Genomic DNA, 17523 nt, shown 5'->3' with positions numbered 1-17523 from the left:
CGGGCTCTGGGTCCCGCGCTCCGAGCCCCGCGCTCCCCGCCGGCGCCGCCGCCGCTCCGCCAGCGCACCCTCGGCCGGGCGGTGACGTGGCCAGGCCGGCAGCCGTGCCGGGCGAGCCAGGAAGCGCCGCCGCCCGAGATCCCGCCTCCCTCCCGTCCCAGCGCCGCGGCCCGGGGCCTCCCGCACGTGACCTTGGGCGGGCCACCGCGCCCCTCCCGCCGCCGGGGGCCCCCTCATCCGCCTCCAGGGTTTATAACTCGGGGGCCAGGGTGGATGGGGGGGGCGGGGCGCGCCAGCGTTTGGCCTAAGCCTAGAGGGTTGGCAGCGCCCCGCGAATGTGACCCACTGCCGCTGTCAGCATCCGCCTGGGGTTCAAGGCCTCCCTCCTTTCCCGCGCTCTTACCTGTCCACTGCCAGAGCCCCCCTTGTCCTGACCCGCCCAGTCGGGGCGGTGAAGCTGGTGAAAGATGGCCCTCGGGTTTGGGGTCAGGCTGACCTCTGTTCCGGCCTGAGTGCTGTGGGCCTCCCTCCCCCGCTCTTGGCCTCAGTGGTTTCATCTGTGAAAGGAGGTTGCTGTGAGTATGAAAGATGTCCCTCAGGGAGACCCGGGGGGCCGCGACTAGTGTCTCCCTCTTCTTGGTGTGACAGGATGTAAACCGGGAACACAGGCCGGGAGACTCCAGGGGGCTGCGGCCTGTTGGCCAGCAGGCTGGGAGGCGGGAAGGGTGAAGGGCCCGCAGGGGTCTTTCCAGTGCTGTGCCTTGGTCTCTGGGCCTTGGTCTCTGCATCTGTAAGAGCGGACGGCATGAGCTAAGGCCCCTCGTTACCACCCTCCTTTTGACCCCAGGATCTTCTCTCCCAAACACCGGCCTCCTCCCAGCCTCATCCCTGCCCCGGCCAGAGAGGCTCTGCTACCATGGAATCTGTCTCGCCCCTACTCATCACCCTTCCGTGGCTCCCTCACCATGACTCCTAGGGCAAGGCAGCCCTTCGAGACTCAAAATGCGGTCCGAGGGCCAGCAACATTTGTATCACCTGCTGGGAATGCAGAATCTCAAGCCCCCGGGGCTCCTCGGGGGCTCAGTCGGTTAAGCATCTGACTTCAGCTGAGCTCACGATCTCACGGTTCGTGGGTTCGAGCCCCGCACGGGGCTCCGTCCTGACAGCGCGAAGCCTGCTCGGGATTCTCTCTCTCGAGCCCTCTCTCTGCCCCTCCCCCACTTTCTCTCTCTCCAAAACAAATAAATAAATTTAAAAAAAAAAAAAAAGGGATCTTCAGTCCTACCTCAGGCCCAATGGATCTGCATCTGTGGTTAAACAAGATCCCTGGCTGATTCAGGGGCCCGCGGGAGTTTGAGAGGCACCGATATAAGCAATACTACGAGGGAGGTACTGCTATTGCTCCCATTTTACACCCGGGGAAACCGAGGCACAGAGAGGTTAGGTGATGTGCTTCCAGTCACGCAGACCCTAAGTCTGGAGCCTGGATTCCAGCACAGTCTGGCTCCAGGGTTTATGTGATTTGTGGCTTTAAAAAAAAAAAAAAAGAGGGGCGCCTGGGTGGCGCAGTCGGTTAAGCGTCCGACTTCAGCCAGGTCACGATCTCACGGTCCGTGAGTTCGAGCCCCGCGTCAGGCTCTGGGCTGATGGCTCAGAGCCTGGAGCCTGCTTCCGATTCTGTGTCTCCCTCTCTCTCTGCCCCTCCCCCGTTCATGCTCTGTCTCTCTCTGTCCCAAAAATAAATAAAAACGTTGAAAAAAAAAATTTAAAAAAAAAAAAAAAAAAGAAAAAGATTTTGCGTTTAAGTAATCTCTGCACCCAACGTGGGGCTCAAACTCACGACCCTGAGATCAAGAGTCGCGTGCTTCTCTTCCCGAGCCAGCCAGGCACCCCCAGGGTTTATGCAATTCAATGAATGTACGACACTGTGGGTTGTCAATAGGGGATGATGAGATAGATCCCTGTCACCAGAGGTGGGTGAACAGAGAGTGGGTGTCCATTTGTCAAGGATGCCGCCGGGGGGACTTCTGCCCTGGCAGGGAGGTTGGAGTAACAACAGCCGCCAAGTATTGAGCAGTGACCGGGTGCCTTGCATGCGTCGGGCACGTTAGTTGCTTCTATCCGTTCAGCCTCCACAGACACCCTCCGAAGCAGGCTTGCAATCCTCGTTTTGCAGGTGACAGCTGTGGAGGTCCAGGGAGGTGAGGTGCGGAAGCCAAGTGTTTCTGGAAGGAGGAGCCAGGCACTCGTCTCGGGGCTGTGACAGGTTCTGAATGGGCTGCTCTGCTCTCTCCTCCCCCCCAACCCCGCCGCCCCCCCCCCCCGCCGCCAGTCCTGCCCAGATGCCTCTCTTCCAGCGTCGCCCAGAGAAGGCGGTGGCTATTTAAACCCCTCAGGTGTGGCTACGGTTCTCTGCCCTACCAGCTGGCATCTCCTTCTCAGCGCCCACCTCCTCCCCAAGCCAGGGAAAAGCACGTGCATTTGCCATTTGGTGAAACATCTGTCCTCCCGAGAAGCAGCCCCAACTACCAGCGGGGGCTGGAACAAGGCTAGAATTCTCCTCTTCCCTCTCTTTCTCCAAGCCCCCTCCCCGTCCCAGGGGAACTGGCTGAGACCAGGGTAGGTTTGAGGAATGGCCACCGTGGTGGTGGAGGAGAGAGATCCCAGGCTGGGTGGCCCCCGTGGCCTTGAGTCTCCCAGGGCCCCTCCTTGGGCCTCGCTTTCCCACCTGTTAATGGGGACAATGAAGGGAAAAGTATTGCTGACGGGGGACGTGGTCCTCCTGGCCTCTAGTCTCCAGCGTCCCCAGGAAACTGGTACTCCCTAGGTCTCAAGACAGGGAGCTCATCACGCCCATTTTACAGATGAGGAAACTGAGGCTCAAAGTTGTCTCTTGCTCCCCCAGGTCACGTAGACGGCTCCCTCCAAAGTCCTACCACTCTGTTCTTAGTGACCCGCCCTGCCTTTCTCATCCTCACCCCATCTTTAAGCTGGAACACTTTTCAAAGCTCCTCGTGGAGAAGAGGGAAAGCCCTTGGCTCTGGCTCATGCCCGCACTTAGGCCACCTGCACCAGCTGACACTGTCCTTCCCTGATGCTGGGTGGTTCTGGGCACATCCCTCATCCCGGCAAGCCTCACTTTCCCGACACCCAACATGTGTCTGCGGTCGGTGGGTGGGTGTGTCGGGGATGCGGTTGGGGAGGGGGGGGCGCCAGGAGGGAAATGTCCTTCAACTCAAAGGGCAAGGGTTCTGTTTTCCTCATTAACAATGCAAATTGTACATTCAGAGTCAAAGGAGAGAGGATGGGGGGGTTACTGAGTTATAGGGGGAAAAGAAAATGGGTGTAACAATCTCTTTTCCTCCCTGGTCCTCGCCCTTTGTTACACTTTGTTACACGCCCAGTTGAATAGCCTGCCACCTGCCTCAAATTCCGTGTGGAAGGAAAGTGCGGCTATCGAGTGAAAAGCACTGTCCCGAGGAGACCCACCAGTGAATTGGCTGCCTCTCGCTGGGCAGGGCCCTGGAAACACTGGGGAGCTATGGGCCCCAGCTCCTAGGACTCCCTTAGGGTCACCGGGGGCCGCTATGGCATCCTCTGGCCTACACGAGTGGGCGCCCCCCAGTAGGAGGAATGAACTCTTCCCGGGCAGCCCCCCCGCCAGGCGTCATTCGGGAGGGGCGGACAAGTCCATTCCCTCACCTAGTCTGGGTGGGCTGCGGGCAGCCTTTCTCCTCCTGCAGTTCTGCCCAGGTGTTCTGGAAGCTTCCCACCCCCCAGTATCTCTTGAGCGACGTTCCGCAGAGCGAGTGCGGCCCTATTTTTAACACAGTGGGAAACCAAGGCTCCAAAACCTCTGCTTTTAGCTCCGAGCACGTTTGTTGAAGACCAGCTGTGTGCTGGTGCCTTGCAGGGTGAACAAAGAGGAAGCCTCAAGGAGCCCCGGGGGCACCGTGGGAGGCGGGGTCCGTGCAAGAGTTAAATATGACACAGGGGAGAGACTAATTACCCTTGGTTGTGGGGGGAGTCGTGAGGGAGGACTGCAGTTAGGAAGGCTTCAGACGATGCCCCAGTGGGTTTTGCAGCATGAGTAGGAGCTTGCCTGAAGGACAAAACCTGGGAGAAATGAGTAGGAGTCCCAAATAGAAAGAACGATGTGCCCCAAGGCACAGAAATGGGATACGACCCGCTCTCCCAGCTTATTTTATTTGTATAGATCTTTAAAAGAGGCCAATAAATGGGGGAAAGGGGAGGGGGGTGAAGAATGACCATCAAGGTTAGACAGATCTTTGTTGAAGTCTCAAGTTTCACCACTTACTGAGGAGCTGTCCGAATCTGGGCAATTCGCTTTCTCTTTCCAAGTCACACGGTTCTCATGGGTAACCTGGGTGTGAACCGAGTACTGACTTCATAGGTTAGTTATCGGAGTCAAAGTTAGCTGAGTCTCTAAATCGCTTTGCAAGCAGGAAACCGCTCAACAAGGGGAACCAGTCCCTGGCTTCCATGAGGGGACACCAAGGCCCAAAGAGGGCCTGGCGAAGCAGAGCCGGGAGAAAAGAAGAAAATTCCGAAAATTCCGTGTTCTCAGAAGGCGATCATCCCCTCGCCGGTTTATTCCAGGAGAAGTGCAAAAAAGACAATTAAAAATAACCTCTGGGCCCGAGGAAGCCTTCTGGGGCGCTGTTTTGATCCGGGCGGTGATCACAGGTTTTATGCACACGTAAAAATCCACTGAGTTGGACCCTTTAAGATGTAGGTATTACGGCTTGTAAGTTACACCTCAATTAATAGAAAAAGGAAACATACCAAACCTTGCGACACCCCCTCCCTTCGCTCCCGGCGACAGGTGTCCTTCTGAGACATCAAAGGCCACACTCCGCGCGCGCGGCGCAGGCCCCGCGCCCCGCGCTCCGAGAGTCGTGCGCCGCGCGCCTGGGCCGCCGCGAGGTTCCCAAGGCAACCGCGAGCCGCTCGCCGCGTCTCCCGAGTGACGAGGCGTCAGCGAAGACCCGGAACCCGGATCGATGAACCGGAGCCACGGAGCGCGTGGTGCGCGGGGGCGGGGGGGGGGCCGGGGGGTGTGGGAAAGGGGTGGCTGGCCAAGTGCGGAGGCGAGCGACCGGTGCCCTTCCTCCTTGCGGTGCCGTTCTGAGGGCATCCGGCAGGCACCTCTCTCTAGCCCTGTGGCTACAAACTACTGAGCGTATACACCCCCGGGGTCCGCTCTCAGCTTTCCTGGCGGGGAGACGGAAGGCTTGGCTGCTCCCCAATATCACAGGGCGAATCAGGGGCCAAGGCAAGCCCTGCACCCCGCTGGCCTGCTTTCCAGCTCGTGCAGTGCAGCCGAGTGGCAGGCGCGTGGAGCTGGGTGCTGGCACCTGCTTGGGCTCCGGGTCCAGCTCTGCTAGTGCCTCGCCGCGTGGTCTTCCAGTCCCCTCTCCCTCCCGTGCCGCAGAGATGGGACAGCACCACGGATAACTCAGAGTAGCCGCTACCAACTATGTGAAATGACAAGTGTCAGGTGGCTTGTAAACCGCAAAGCGCTGTGCGCATGTTAAGGACCATCACTGCTGCCACTCCAGTGCCCTCTTGTCTTCATCCTCACCCCGCCCCCACCCCCACCCCCCCTGGCTTCAGGCCTGGTGACATCCAGATGCCCGGTGAACCTGGGGCTCCCAGCTCTCCAGGCCCGGAGGTTTCCGGTCTGCAGTTCCCTCCCGGAATTGCCCCCTTCCCAAGAAGTGGACCCAGGTTAGTTCTCCCAGGCACCAGGGATCCTCTGGTCCCCCCACCGCCTACTCGAGGAATTCGCAGAGACATCGACCTCTACTCACGCTCCTGTACACCTCCTCCTAATCTTCTACTCCGTGGCCGCATCACAGGAGTTCTCCACTGAGTGAGGATGTCTGGAGAGCCCTGGGGCGCGCGTGGCTTCTGCACAGAACCCGACGGTAACACCACTCGGGGCTCTCTGGACGCCACGTGCTGGGCACGTGTTTGTCCACTTGTATATTCACGGGCTGTGAGACTGTATATACTTCGGGATGTGTGTGTGTGTGTGTGTGTGTGTGCGCGCGCGCGTGTGCCAGGCATGCGTGCATGCACTGGTGTTTGTGTGTACTTGGGATTCATATTTGAGTATGTGTATGTCAATGTGCGTATTTATGGCTGTGGGTATGTTTTTGCAGGTGTGTGTTGTGTATTTGAGGCATATGTGTTTACCCGTGCGTCTATTTGTGTCTTGGGTGGTGAATAGGCATATCTGGGGAGGGGGGGTGGCATTTGTGCGTTTGTACTTGTGGTGTGCACAAGTGGATGTGTAAAACGGTGAGGTCTGTGATGGTGCACGTAGAGGAGTGTGCCGGGGGGGTTGGGGTGCAGCGGCTCTTTTCTCCCCCACCTCCCCTCATCTGGGTGACCTTCCTCCAGCCGAGGACTGTGGTCGAGGCCACGGGCCAGCCCTTGCCCCCTCTGCAGACCTGTGGCTGCCCAGGTCATTGGCTTGCCCCAGTGTTGGGGCAGCGTGGCAGCAGGGGCAAGGGTGGGTGGGTGAAGCTGGGTCCGGGGTTCGTGTGCCACCCCCTCCCCTCCTGGCCTCCTCCCCTCCCCGCAGCAGGAGCAGCAGCGGGAAAGGTTGGCGGAGGGGGGCTATTTTGGGAGCGTTTCCTTAGCAACAGCTGCCACAGGCCGTCTGTGGCGGTTTTTCTATAGGTGCTAAAATATTCCACCCTGGTGACTACTGAGTGCTGGGGGGTGGGCGAGGGTGGGAGTGGAGGGCGGGAGAGACCCCTTCGGTCCTCCATACCCAGGGCACCGCCTGCTGGGCTGGGTCTTGGCCCGCTGGACCCCCGTGGCCCCTTTCCCCACCGTGGGTCCTCACCCCCTCGGGGCTGCTGGGACTTTAGAGTTCTGAGGCAGGCCAGCTGTGTCCTGGTCTGATTACCAAGCTAAGCGGCTGGGCTGCCTCAGTTTGTCCCATCTGTAGAATGGGCTGGCCAGATGTTAAGGAACTCTCTAAGCCCCAAACCCCTGGGCTCTGTGACTCCGGCATTTTGAAACGGCCCTTCCCGTCCACCTCCCCCATTCTAGGTGTCCAACCTGCTTGGCCCAAGCCCCCTCACCTCCAGTCCTCCCTGCCCTCTGCACAGGCTCTCAAGGCCCCCGTGGGACCAGGGAGGCCTGACTGGGCTCCCAGAGCGAAACAACCAGTGAGCGCCCTGCTGGCCTGGAACGACCTTTCCAGAAACTGGGAATCGGTTCCACTTCTGGCTCAGACACTTGCTTACTCTCTGAGTGAGCCTGGGCACTTCCCTCTCTCCGTGTCTTAGTTCAGTTTTCTCACCTGTGCACTAGGGACGCTCGTAGACTCTCCCTCATAAAGACATTGCGAGGATCAAATCTGAGAGTGGGAAACGGGCAGGGGGGCTTTGGCAAAACGTCCAGGCGGACGGAGGTTTCGCCGTCATTACCCGTCCAACTTCAGAGCAAGTCTCGCCCTTCCAGAGAGCTGTCCCTGGCCGCCCGGGGCCCCGCCGCTCACAACAAGATGACCCGTGCCTCAGTTTCCCCGTTGGTAACAAGCGCCTGCACCATAGAGTTCTTGCAAGGACTAAATGGGACAGGGCCCCCGAAGGCCTGTAATATAGTGCTGGGCTAATGGAACCACTCGAGGGGGCCCGTTCTACTCACTCCTTCCGGGGCGTGCTTCTGTGCTAGATGAAGTCAAAGCCTACTCACCCTCCGGGGACCCAGTCCAGACTGTCCCACCACAGGTGAGGCTCCTGAGGTCCAGAGATGACAAGCCACGTGCCGGGGGTCACCCAGGTTCTGACATCTAAGCCTCTCTCCCCTGCCCCTTCAGGCCTCCGCGCTCCTGCCTCACATCCCTCCCCCCGCCCCCTCCCCACCCCTGCCCTTCCCAAATATAGCGAATTCTCCCTCTAGTCTCAACAGTGGGGGTATTGTCCTATGATATGATAGGGTATCATACATATGAGGAAACCGAGGCACAGAGAGGAGAGGAGAGCCGCCCAGAGGCGCTCAAGGCTTGGGCGTGGGGAGGGGACTCTTCTTCCTGGGGTCCCTGAACCTCTCTCTGACTGGAGCTGCCCTGTCTGCCTCACCGCACCTCCTCTCAGTCCACGGTCGGCCTCCACCAGACCCTCCTTACAGGAGATGAGCCAGAGGGGTCCCAGAACGAGCAAGGTGGCCATGACCAAACGTTTCCTCTCAACCCTATGGTGTCACAGCCACCAGGCCTCCCTCTCCTGTCTCCCAAACGTCACTGTCCCCGAGCCTCTACCTTTTCCTTAATCTTGTGCCCAGTGACCTAGCATCAGGACTGATCCCACAGGAACAGAGGCTCTGGGTCTACAGACACCTCTGTTCCCCCCCCCCTTCTTGCCCCTCCCTTCTTCCCTGGCACCCCGCATTCCCAGGGCAGCCACCAGGCCAGGCCTCTGGCTGGGTGAAGGGACCACACAGGTCATCTGCCTCCCCTGAAATCCTTCCAGTTTCCCTGGAAAGGTGTGACAGTGACCAGGCACTTCTCTGCCACCGACCCAGGATTCCGATTGCCTAAGTTCCCCCCAGCGGTTCACACGAAAGACTCACGCGAACCCCAGTCCTGGTTGCCTGCCGGTGAGGCCACCGCAGAGTCATGAGGGAGGGGGCATGGAGTGCTCCCTGGGGCTCTGCACAGTGTGGAAGGGAGGATTGAGAAAGGGCCGGTCGCGTTTATTGAACACCTACTATGAGCCGTGCGAGATGGTCACGTTTATTGAACACCTGCTATGAGCTGTGCTTTCCTTGTGCATCTACCTCCCTTAATCTGCCCCTGTGAGGGGGCGGGACTGTTAGGGACCCCGTGTTACAAACAGGTTAAATAAAAAATCGGGGCACCAGGGCTGGATGAATGAATGAGTGGGTAATGAACGACTTCTGCTTCGGGCGTCAGGAGGCCCTCCCGGGGCAAGTGGCGGGGAGACTGGGCTCGGAGGGCCCCAGGAATTCTCTGGGCAGGGGAGGAGGCAGGGCACTTCAGGCAGGAAAAACAGCACGGGCAAAGGCAGAGAGGTGCGGAAGCATCTGGTATGTTCTGGAATCTGTGGGAATCAGGGCGTATGTGTGGGTATATAGGGTGCTGGGTAAGGTGGGGCCTGACTGTACATCACGCTGAGGAGTTGGGACTGGATCCCGACTGGAGGTGGGGACGAGGCACGGGGAAGGGAGGCTGTCATGGTGGTTAGTGTGCGGGACACATGCTCCGGGATCAGCTTGGAGGAGAAGCTGGAGGAAATTTCACCTTCAATAAATTCTCAATCCGGCTTTGGGGTGCCTCAGTCTGTCCGCCTCTTAACTGAGACTAGCCACAGATGGCCAGGCTCTCGGGGAAGTTCTTCTGGCTGTCTAACTATAGGTATTCTCTCCTCCCACCACCGGTGGAGGAGCACTTCCCCTCCTCAGAGGGTCGGGGTGGCCAGGGGCGGTGAGGGGCCGGGGGGTGTACTCCCCGCAGCCCAGAGTGTGGGGCCCAGACCTGGGGGGACGCCGGGGCGGGGATCCTCCCTTGCAAAGACAGTTCGGAGTAATGCGGGCGCAGAGAACCGGAGACTGGGTTTGGGTCCGGCTCTGCCACCTCTCCGTGACCTTGGGCAAGCTCATGACCCTCTCTGGCACTCAGTCTCCCGGTCTGTAAAATGAGGCGCCGCTGTCTAGGCGGCCGTGAGGGTCCCTCCAGCCAGGCCACCTCCGTCTCCCCGAGCACGGTGCGTCGGGTCTTTAAGTGCGGGTACTCCTGGAAGGGGAAGGGGAGCGCTGAGCCGCGAGGCCGGGAGCCACGGAACCCAGGACAGACCCTCTCCCACCCACCCCCTTCCCGGCTCGGAGGAACCCTACCGACCTGTCCCTGGGGGCCCGGAAACCCGGGAGCGGATTCTCGGAATGGGTTCTGGGAGGAGCGCTCCGGGAGGGAGGAGGAAAACCCGGGCAGGATCGGGGGCAGGAGCGGGGCCACGCAGCCCCCCGCCCCCGGCCCTGCCCCGCGCGGCCGGCCGACGGAAGGGGGCTGGAAGACCCGCCGGGCTGCGGGGAGGGGCCCGGGCCGGGGGCCCGCGGGCCGCCGGGGGCCCGGGCCCGGGGGGGGGGGGGGCGCGCGGCCTCCGCACTGGGGCGCGGGTCACGTGTGAGGAGGGGCGAAAGTCTCGCAAAGCGGGGCGGCGTGCCGCGAGTTGGGAGTTCTCGGCACGCCGCGGGCGGCGGGAGCTCGGGCTCCCGGGCGAGCCGGGGACGCGGCGGAGGCGCGGGCCCGGGTCCGAGACAGCGGGGGCCGCACCGAGAGTGGGAGGGGGAGAGAGACGGAGACGGACAGACGGGGACCGGGAGGAGGACAGATAGAGACGCGCAGGGGAGAGAGACAGGGCAGAGGCGGAGGCAGGCAGGGGAGACACCGGGAGGGCGACGGAGACGAAGGGACCCCGCAGGGAGACACGGAGAGAGCGGCAGCGGGAAGGAGGAGACCCACCGAGCGACAGAGATCCGGGGAGGCGGGCGGGGGGGGGGGCAGCCGGGGGAGGTGGCGGCGGATCCCGGGCCGGCCGGCCGAGGAGGAAGGGGGTGGGGGGGGGACAGTGCAGCGGGGCAGGGAGCGGAGCGCAGGGCGGGGGACGGCGCGGAGTGACGGCGCGAGAACAGCAGGGGGGGCGGCGGAGGGCAGGCGGCTGCGGCGGGGGCGGGGGGCGCGAGCGCGGGCGGCCGAGCGCCATGGGCCCCCGGACCCCCGCGCTCTGAGCCGGGGCCCGGCCCGACGATGCTGACGCCCAGGCGGCGCCGGGGGCGCGGCGCGGGGCAGCGCTGAAAGTTGGGCGGCCCGCGGGGAGCGGCGCGGGACGGCCCGGAGGCGCGGAGACCCGGAGACCGACGGACACGTCCACCTGCAGCCGGGGAGGGGGGCGGGGCCGGCCCGCCGAGTTCGCGGGGAGGGGGCGCCGGGACTCCCCTCTCCCCGCCCGGGACGCCGCCCGCCCGACCGCGCCGGGGGATGTAGAGCCCGCTCGCCGCCTCCTGGACCTTCGTCGGAACCTCCGCCCCGCGGTAAGCCGGGCCCACGCCCACCGCTGGCGTCGTCCGTCTGTCCGTCCGGCCGCGTGCGTGTCTGTGTGTCCCGGCTGGGCTCCGTGGGCCCCGCCCGCTGAGCCCCTTATCCCCGCGGGTCTCGGGTTCCAGGCGCGCGTTCAGCGCGGTCCGGCGACTCCCCGGGAGCTGGCAAGCTCTGTTGCTCGGTCGCTCGGTCGCTCGGTCGGTCGGCGGGGAGCGTGAAGGTCTGGGTTCTGGCCGGAAAGGCCGAGAGAGGTGGGTGGAAGAGGCCTTGACCTCCTGCCCCGGCCACGACCTTTCCCTGCCTCCACCCACCCCCGGTTGTCAGCCCGTTCTGAGGAGCTTCAAGGCAGGTGACTTGTGGCAAAGGAGGGGGGGGGTCCCCTTTCCGCTTCCCCAGCTGCAACCTGTTTGCAAAGGGCCCTGGCCCTCTGATCTGACAGAAGACGACAACGTCCCACTTCTCATGCTCTGAGCACCTACTTTGGGCCAGGTGAGCCCAGGGTGCGGTCCGGTAAACGAGGTAGAGACTGTGGAGAGAGGCGAGGGCTGCTTTTCCCTCTCTGGAGGAGAGCCCCAAGGAAAGAGGTCTGAATGAACCCCTGAGCAGGGAAACTTCCCTGCCTCCCCACCGGCATCAACACCACACTTCTGCCGTGGGTGCCTAGGCTGTGAGATGGGGAGAGAATACAGGGAGATGGTAGGTGGGAGTGTGATGCAGGCACCGGAGGCAGGGCGGCCTGGCTAAGCTGGCAGGTGAGGCCCTCAAGGCCAGTGGGATGCTTAGCAGCGGCTTGGGGGAACCGGGAACTGAGGGGACGGAGGTCCCAGGGCCACGCGCACGAGACCCAGAGAGGAGCCAGACCCGTGTGTGTGTGTGTGTGTGTGTGCGTGTGTGTAAAATGTCTGTTCCGCTTCTCCCCACATACAGTCCCGTGACCTCCAGGGCTTCGGCAGTTTGGGGAGCTGTTGGCAGGACTCTGGGGGCCCTGCGAGCCACGCAAGCCCTGCCTTGGCCTGGGATGGGAGGAGCCAAAGCTGGAAGAGGTGGTGGGATAAGGTCTGGGTTGCAACATGGCAGGAGCACGGGCTGCTGGCCGTCGAGCCGACCCATATCCAAGTTGGAGCCTGGAGGGGTGAGCCTAGAACATTCGACCGTTTTCCACAGGAAGGCGGGCTCTTTGGGGAGCTTTCCACACTGGGCAGGGGGCTTCACATACCCTACATTCAGGCTCCTGGAAATCAGCTCACTAGCTGAGGGACCAGCGCCCTGAGGCAGTCACTCTCCTCCCCGACCCTCAACTTCCATAGCTGTGGAATGAGGACACAGCTCCCTGCCCCACTGACCTCCAAGGGCTCAGATGAGCGGAAGGCTGTTCACAGACTCAAGAAAGTGCTGGGCAGACGGCAGTGAGGATTCCTTTTACCTTCAGGAAGGTGAACAGCTAACGGGGAGGGAGTATATGGCCTCCAAGAGAGGACTGACCAAGGAGGGGAATGTCCAGGAGTTAGAGGGGCATCTGGGGCTTGGGCGCTATTCCTCAGGAACCTTTGGGGATCCTGGAAAAGGAAGCTCCTCTCCCCATGAAAGCCTTTGGGGTGACTGGGAACAGGCAGAGCTGGCCTTGAGTATCTGCTGGGTGACCTTGGGCCACTGGCTCGACTTCTCTGGGCCTCAGTGTCTTCAACCGGAGAATGGGGACGTTGGTACTGACTCCACTGGGTTGCCGAGCGACTTGCCGACTATTTCAGGCCTCTGAAAGCAGCTTGCAAAAGCCTGGAGCATAGTAGGTTCTCAGACATTTGCAGAAACCAGGATGAAGTAGCTCTAGAGGCTGTGGAAAGATTTCTTTGCTTCGGATAAGAAGGAAGGGGAGGAGGAACAGTGTAGGCTTACAGGGCGGGTTGGTTCTTAATGTGGATCTGGGGGAGGCGGGGGCGAGTGCCGAGGGGGGTGTGAGGAGGAGGGGCCCCCTCTGCGGGGACCACTGAGTCACGAGGACATGGAAGCGACATGACAACCAGCAACATGGTAACCAGGAGACTCGTGGCGGTGGGAAACGGAGCTGGAGCCGTGTGTCGGGGAGGGGTGGGGGGTGGCAGTACCGGGGCTGGAGGGTCCGGGGAAGAAGAACCGGGCTGGTCTCCCAGAGTGAGCAGGGGGGAGACCCTGAGGTCAGGTGGGCTAGGGTGGAGAGAAGGCGAGGGCAGAAGGAGAGGCGACTCTAGGGGCCGCCGGGCAGGGGGCTTCTCCCGCACCTCCCCAGGCTCCTCGCTCCTCTCCTCCACATCTCCACTTTTCATGCCTCTCCCCCTAGGATGCCAAATTTGGCTCACGCAATCTGTCGTCTCTCTTCTGAGATTGGCACCGGGACCAAAGCCGAGTGCATTACATCACCGCCGCTCCCCCTGCACGAGGAGAGGGAGGGACAGAGGGCCGGGGGGCAAGTGGCCAAGCCTCAACTTTCATTCCTGTCTTCCTGCTCACTCTTGCTGCCTCGCTCCCAGGCGTTGGGGGCTTCCGGGGAGCAGGCAAGCAGGGCCTGGAGGCAGGACGAGGGCTCCCATCTTGGAGAGATCCCAGGGCCAGGGCCGGAGGTCAGACCGCGTCGCTGTCCCCCTGGCTAGGTGGCGCCTGGGAGGCAGGGAGCCTAAGTGCAGCACATTCTGTCATCGCCTTGCTGTGTGTGACCTTGGGCAGGTCCCCCCGCCCCCCACCCCCGCCCTGTGCAGTGTCTACATCTGTGTGGAGAACAGTTGGCCACTCGAGAGCTTGGGGACTCTCCTGAAAAAAGATGCCCTTGGGTCCTGCTGCGCTCCTGGGCACAGAGGAGGAGTTCTGCATTTTCAGTGGCTCACTGTGACTTTTAGCAAGACCTTAGACCTGCGTCTCTTCACCTGTCAAACGGGGTCGACAGAGCCCTCAAAGGCGCTAAATGTGAAAGAGGTACGAGACACACAGGTGAGAGACAGGGGAAGAGACAGGGGGGTCTCTGGCCCTGAAACCACAGACCCTCGGGGACCCTGTGGCTCCCGGCAGGCTGGGCTGGAGGCGACGGGGGCAGTAGAGCAGTATCTCAATACAGACAGAAGGCTTGGCCCTTAAATCACTGGGCTGACGTCCTTGTTTTAAAAAACGGAAACCGAAGCCCAAAGAGGGAAGTGGACCCCCACCCCGAGGCCACAGTGGTGGTTTGGCGGGTAGAGGAAGTAGAGGTGGGGCCTGAACCCGGGGCTCCTAGTTCCCAGCCCTGCCTAGAAGCAGATAGGCAGGCAGGAAGATACCTACCCCGTGGAACACTGTGGCCAGACTGGACAGGACCCAGGAGTTTGAGGGCCCCGTTCTCACTGTGGCCTCCTCTGTTCTCCCTTCCTGCTCCTTGGCTCCCATCATTTCCACCATCGCTGGGCATTAATCCCTCCTTCATTTGGTCTGTTTCAAGAGCTCCCTTTTGGGCTTTTTTTTTTTTTTTTAATATGTATTTTTTTTAAGTTTATTTATTTTTTGGGGGGGGGGAGGGGCAGAGAGAACGAGAGAGAGAAAATCCCAAGCAGGCTCCAAGCTGTCAGCGCTGAGCCTGACACGGGACTCAATCCCACGAACTGTGAGATCGTGATCTGAGCTGAAATCAAGAGTCGGCCGCTTAATGGACTGAGCCACCCAGGTGCCCCTTGGGCTCATTAAAAAGATTTTTTTAACGTTTATTTATTTTTGGGAGAGAGAGAGCACGCAAGCAGGGGGAGGGCAGGGAGAGAGGGAGACCCAGAATCCAAAGCGGGCTCCGGGCTCCAAGCTATTAGCACAGAGCCTGACACGGGGCTCGAACCCACGAAATGCGAGATCATGACCTGGGCTGAAGTCGGGCGCTTAACCGACTGAGCCACCCAGACACCCCACCTTGGGTTCATTTTCAAGTGAGTTTCAAGCCGTCTCAGGCAGCGACAGGCTCGATTTGGAGTTAAGCTAGAAGATTATGGCCCCTTCTAGAAGATTCTCAGAGCTGGAGGTAGAGAAAGATGGGGAGCCTCTGGATGGTTTGTGAAGTAGTGAGCTCCTCACTCGCAGAGCTATTTAAGCAGAACCAGATGAGTACCTGCCAAGACCCAGTGAGTCCTACTTTATGGGTGAGTTTGAATGACAGTCCCGCCTCCCAAATCCCAGGAGCCTTTCCTATCCCAGGAGGGGCTGGGACGCAGCAGCCGTTGCTTGCCCGCTTTCCAGCAAGGAAACTCACTGTTACGCCGGGCATTGGGCTGGGAGCTCTTTGCAAAGACTTTCTCTTGCAATCCTCCCATCAACCCCGCAATGTCGATCTGATGTCCCTGTGTCACAGATGGGGGAGCCATGGCTCAGAGAGTCTGTGTGATCTGCCCAAGGTCACCCAGCAGGGAAGTGAATGAGTCTAGATTTGAGTCCTGGCCAGTCTGATTCTCGGGGGCTGTCCCTGGGACTTCCTTGAGAAAAGAGCGGAAAAAAGTCCCTCCCCTGGGCCGGGGCTTGGCAAGAGATGATGTGTCGCCCCCACAGCATGACACCCCCTCAAGGATCCTCTGGGGGCTCCATTCTGGAGACATAGTTATAGACGTGCACCCAAGGGAGAACTCACTTTACAAATGGGAAGACTGAGGCACAGAGACGAAGAGTGACCCGCCCAAAGGTGCCCAGAGAGTCAGACTTGGGCCAGGGGTCTTTCCCTGCGCTGGTGAGGCAGGAGGCTCCTTTGGGCCGATGACGGTGTTAGGTCTGGGATTGGAGGTGCAGGCTGCTCGGTGGTTTGGCAGAGGGCTGAGAGAGAGTGCTGGCTCTAGGCTAGGGCCGTGGGGAGCGAAGTTGGCCTCCGGAACGCGGGAACGCGGAGAAGGGAGCAGGAAGAAAAATCAGCAGGGACAGCGGGTCCACTTCTGTCCTCCCCGGTCCTGGTCCTGCCCGCACATGTCCATGTCAGACCCCCGGTGAAGTCAGGGGAAACTGTGGGTGGGACCTGCCTGGCAAGAGCGGAGGCTCTTGGAGCTAGCCTTGGGTGTGGCTCCCTGTGTGACCTTAGGTTAGTCCCTCACCCTCTCTGAGCTTGGTATGCTCACCCGTGTGACCAAGAATCTGGACCGAATGATCCGTTTCCCAACGAACGTAGCAGCCGCTGGGCTGTCATCCCAAAGTGCTCCTCCCATCCCCACGAGGACCCTGGGCCCCGGGAAGGGGCAGGCAGGAATCCTGGAGGTTGGCATAACCTTTAAGCCTCCTCGGCGACTCAGCCCTCCTTGCGGTGTGGGGGGAATCTCCGGGCGCAGCCCTTCTTCTCCTTTTCATCTTTATTTTTCTCCTGCTCCCTCTTCCCCTTGCTACGTGGGCTGATCGCTGCTCAAACTTTTAATTCAGATGGTAATTGAAATAATAATATGGGCTGAGGCCCCTCTGCTTGTGACGCTGCAGCTGGTGGAGCTCAGCTATGAATAGACCCTGAGTCACACACGCGCGCGCGCGCCCGCTCCTGCCGGCGCGCACACGGGGCTCACGGGGTGGTGGGTGGGGTGCAGCGTGGGGGGGCAGGGTGGGCTCATGCTCCAGCTGGCTCTGGGTCTCAGCCCCCCACTCTCAAAGGCCTGGGACCCTTCTGCCCCCTGCCACCCACTCCCTGCTCCCTGTGGCACACCGGCAAGACTTGGGACATCGGTGGTCTTGATTACCGGAGGGGAAACTGAGGTCCCAGCAAGGGGGAGTGGCTGGCGGGACGCAAATAGAAAGGGGCCCGGACTAGGTTTGAGCTGGTGGGTTTTGCCCGATTCTTAGACCACTGTTCTGCCTTAGGGCACACAGGCAAATGGGGGAGAGGAGTACAGGGGTGTGGCGCTGTCTCCCTTTGGTGTCCCCCCTGCCTCAGTCTTCCCAGCGCACGCTCGCACCCCCCTCTCACACCTTCCCTCGGGCGCACACCCAGACGCTCAGCTGCTCCGAGACGCGGTGCTGTTGCTTCCTGGCTGGGCTGCAGGGAGGTTTTCTTGGGGGGGTCCTGCTGTAGGAACGGGGACAGACCCCCAAGTGCCAGGCTCTAGGCGAGGCTTTTGTGTTCATGATTTTACTTAATCCTCCTTGTCACCCTCCGTTGAGGAAACTGAGGCTCAGCTAGAAGCAAGAGTTTGCCCAAGGTCCGGCGGGGTGGGCTCAGCCGTATACCGTCATCCTGCCGGAATGTTCCCAGTTCTAGCCATTCCGGGACCCTCCATTTGGCCTGCTGCAGGAGGAAGTGTGCGTCTCTTCCAGCCTGGGGCTCCCCTCTTCTCCCCCTGCATTCCTCCCTGTGGCTACCTGGCCAGTTGTTGACCAGCTCTCCTGCCAGCAGCAGGAAATCCGGTCTCGGTGGGCAGGGGGAGGGGACGCGTCCATGCGGGGCATTGCCAGGCCAAAGAGAGAAGCTACCAAGACGGGCGGTC

Source organism: Lynx rufus, unplaced genomic scaffold (genome assembly GCF_022079265.1).
Source record: "Lynx rufus isolate CCGP_SWC_20201006 ecotype Redwood Valley unplaced genomic scaffold, mLynRuf1.p SCAF_7, whole genome shotgun sequence".
In the NCBI taxonomy this organism is placed as follows: domain Eukaryota; kingdom Metazoa; phylum Chordata; class Mammalia; order Carnivora; family Felidae; genus Lynx; species Lynx rufus.
The sequence above is the reverse complement of the archived record's forward strand: the minus strand, read 5'-3'. Positions refer to the sequence as shown.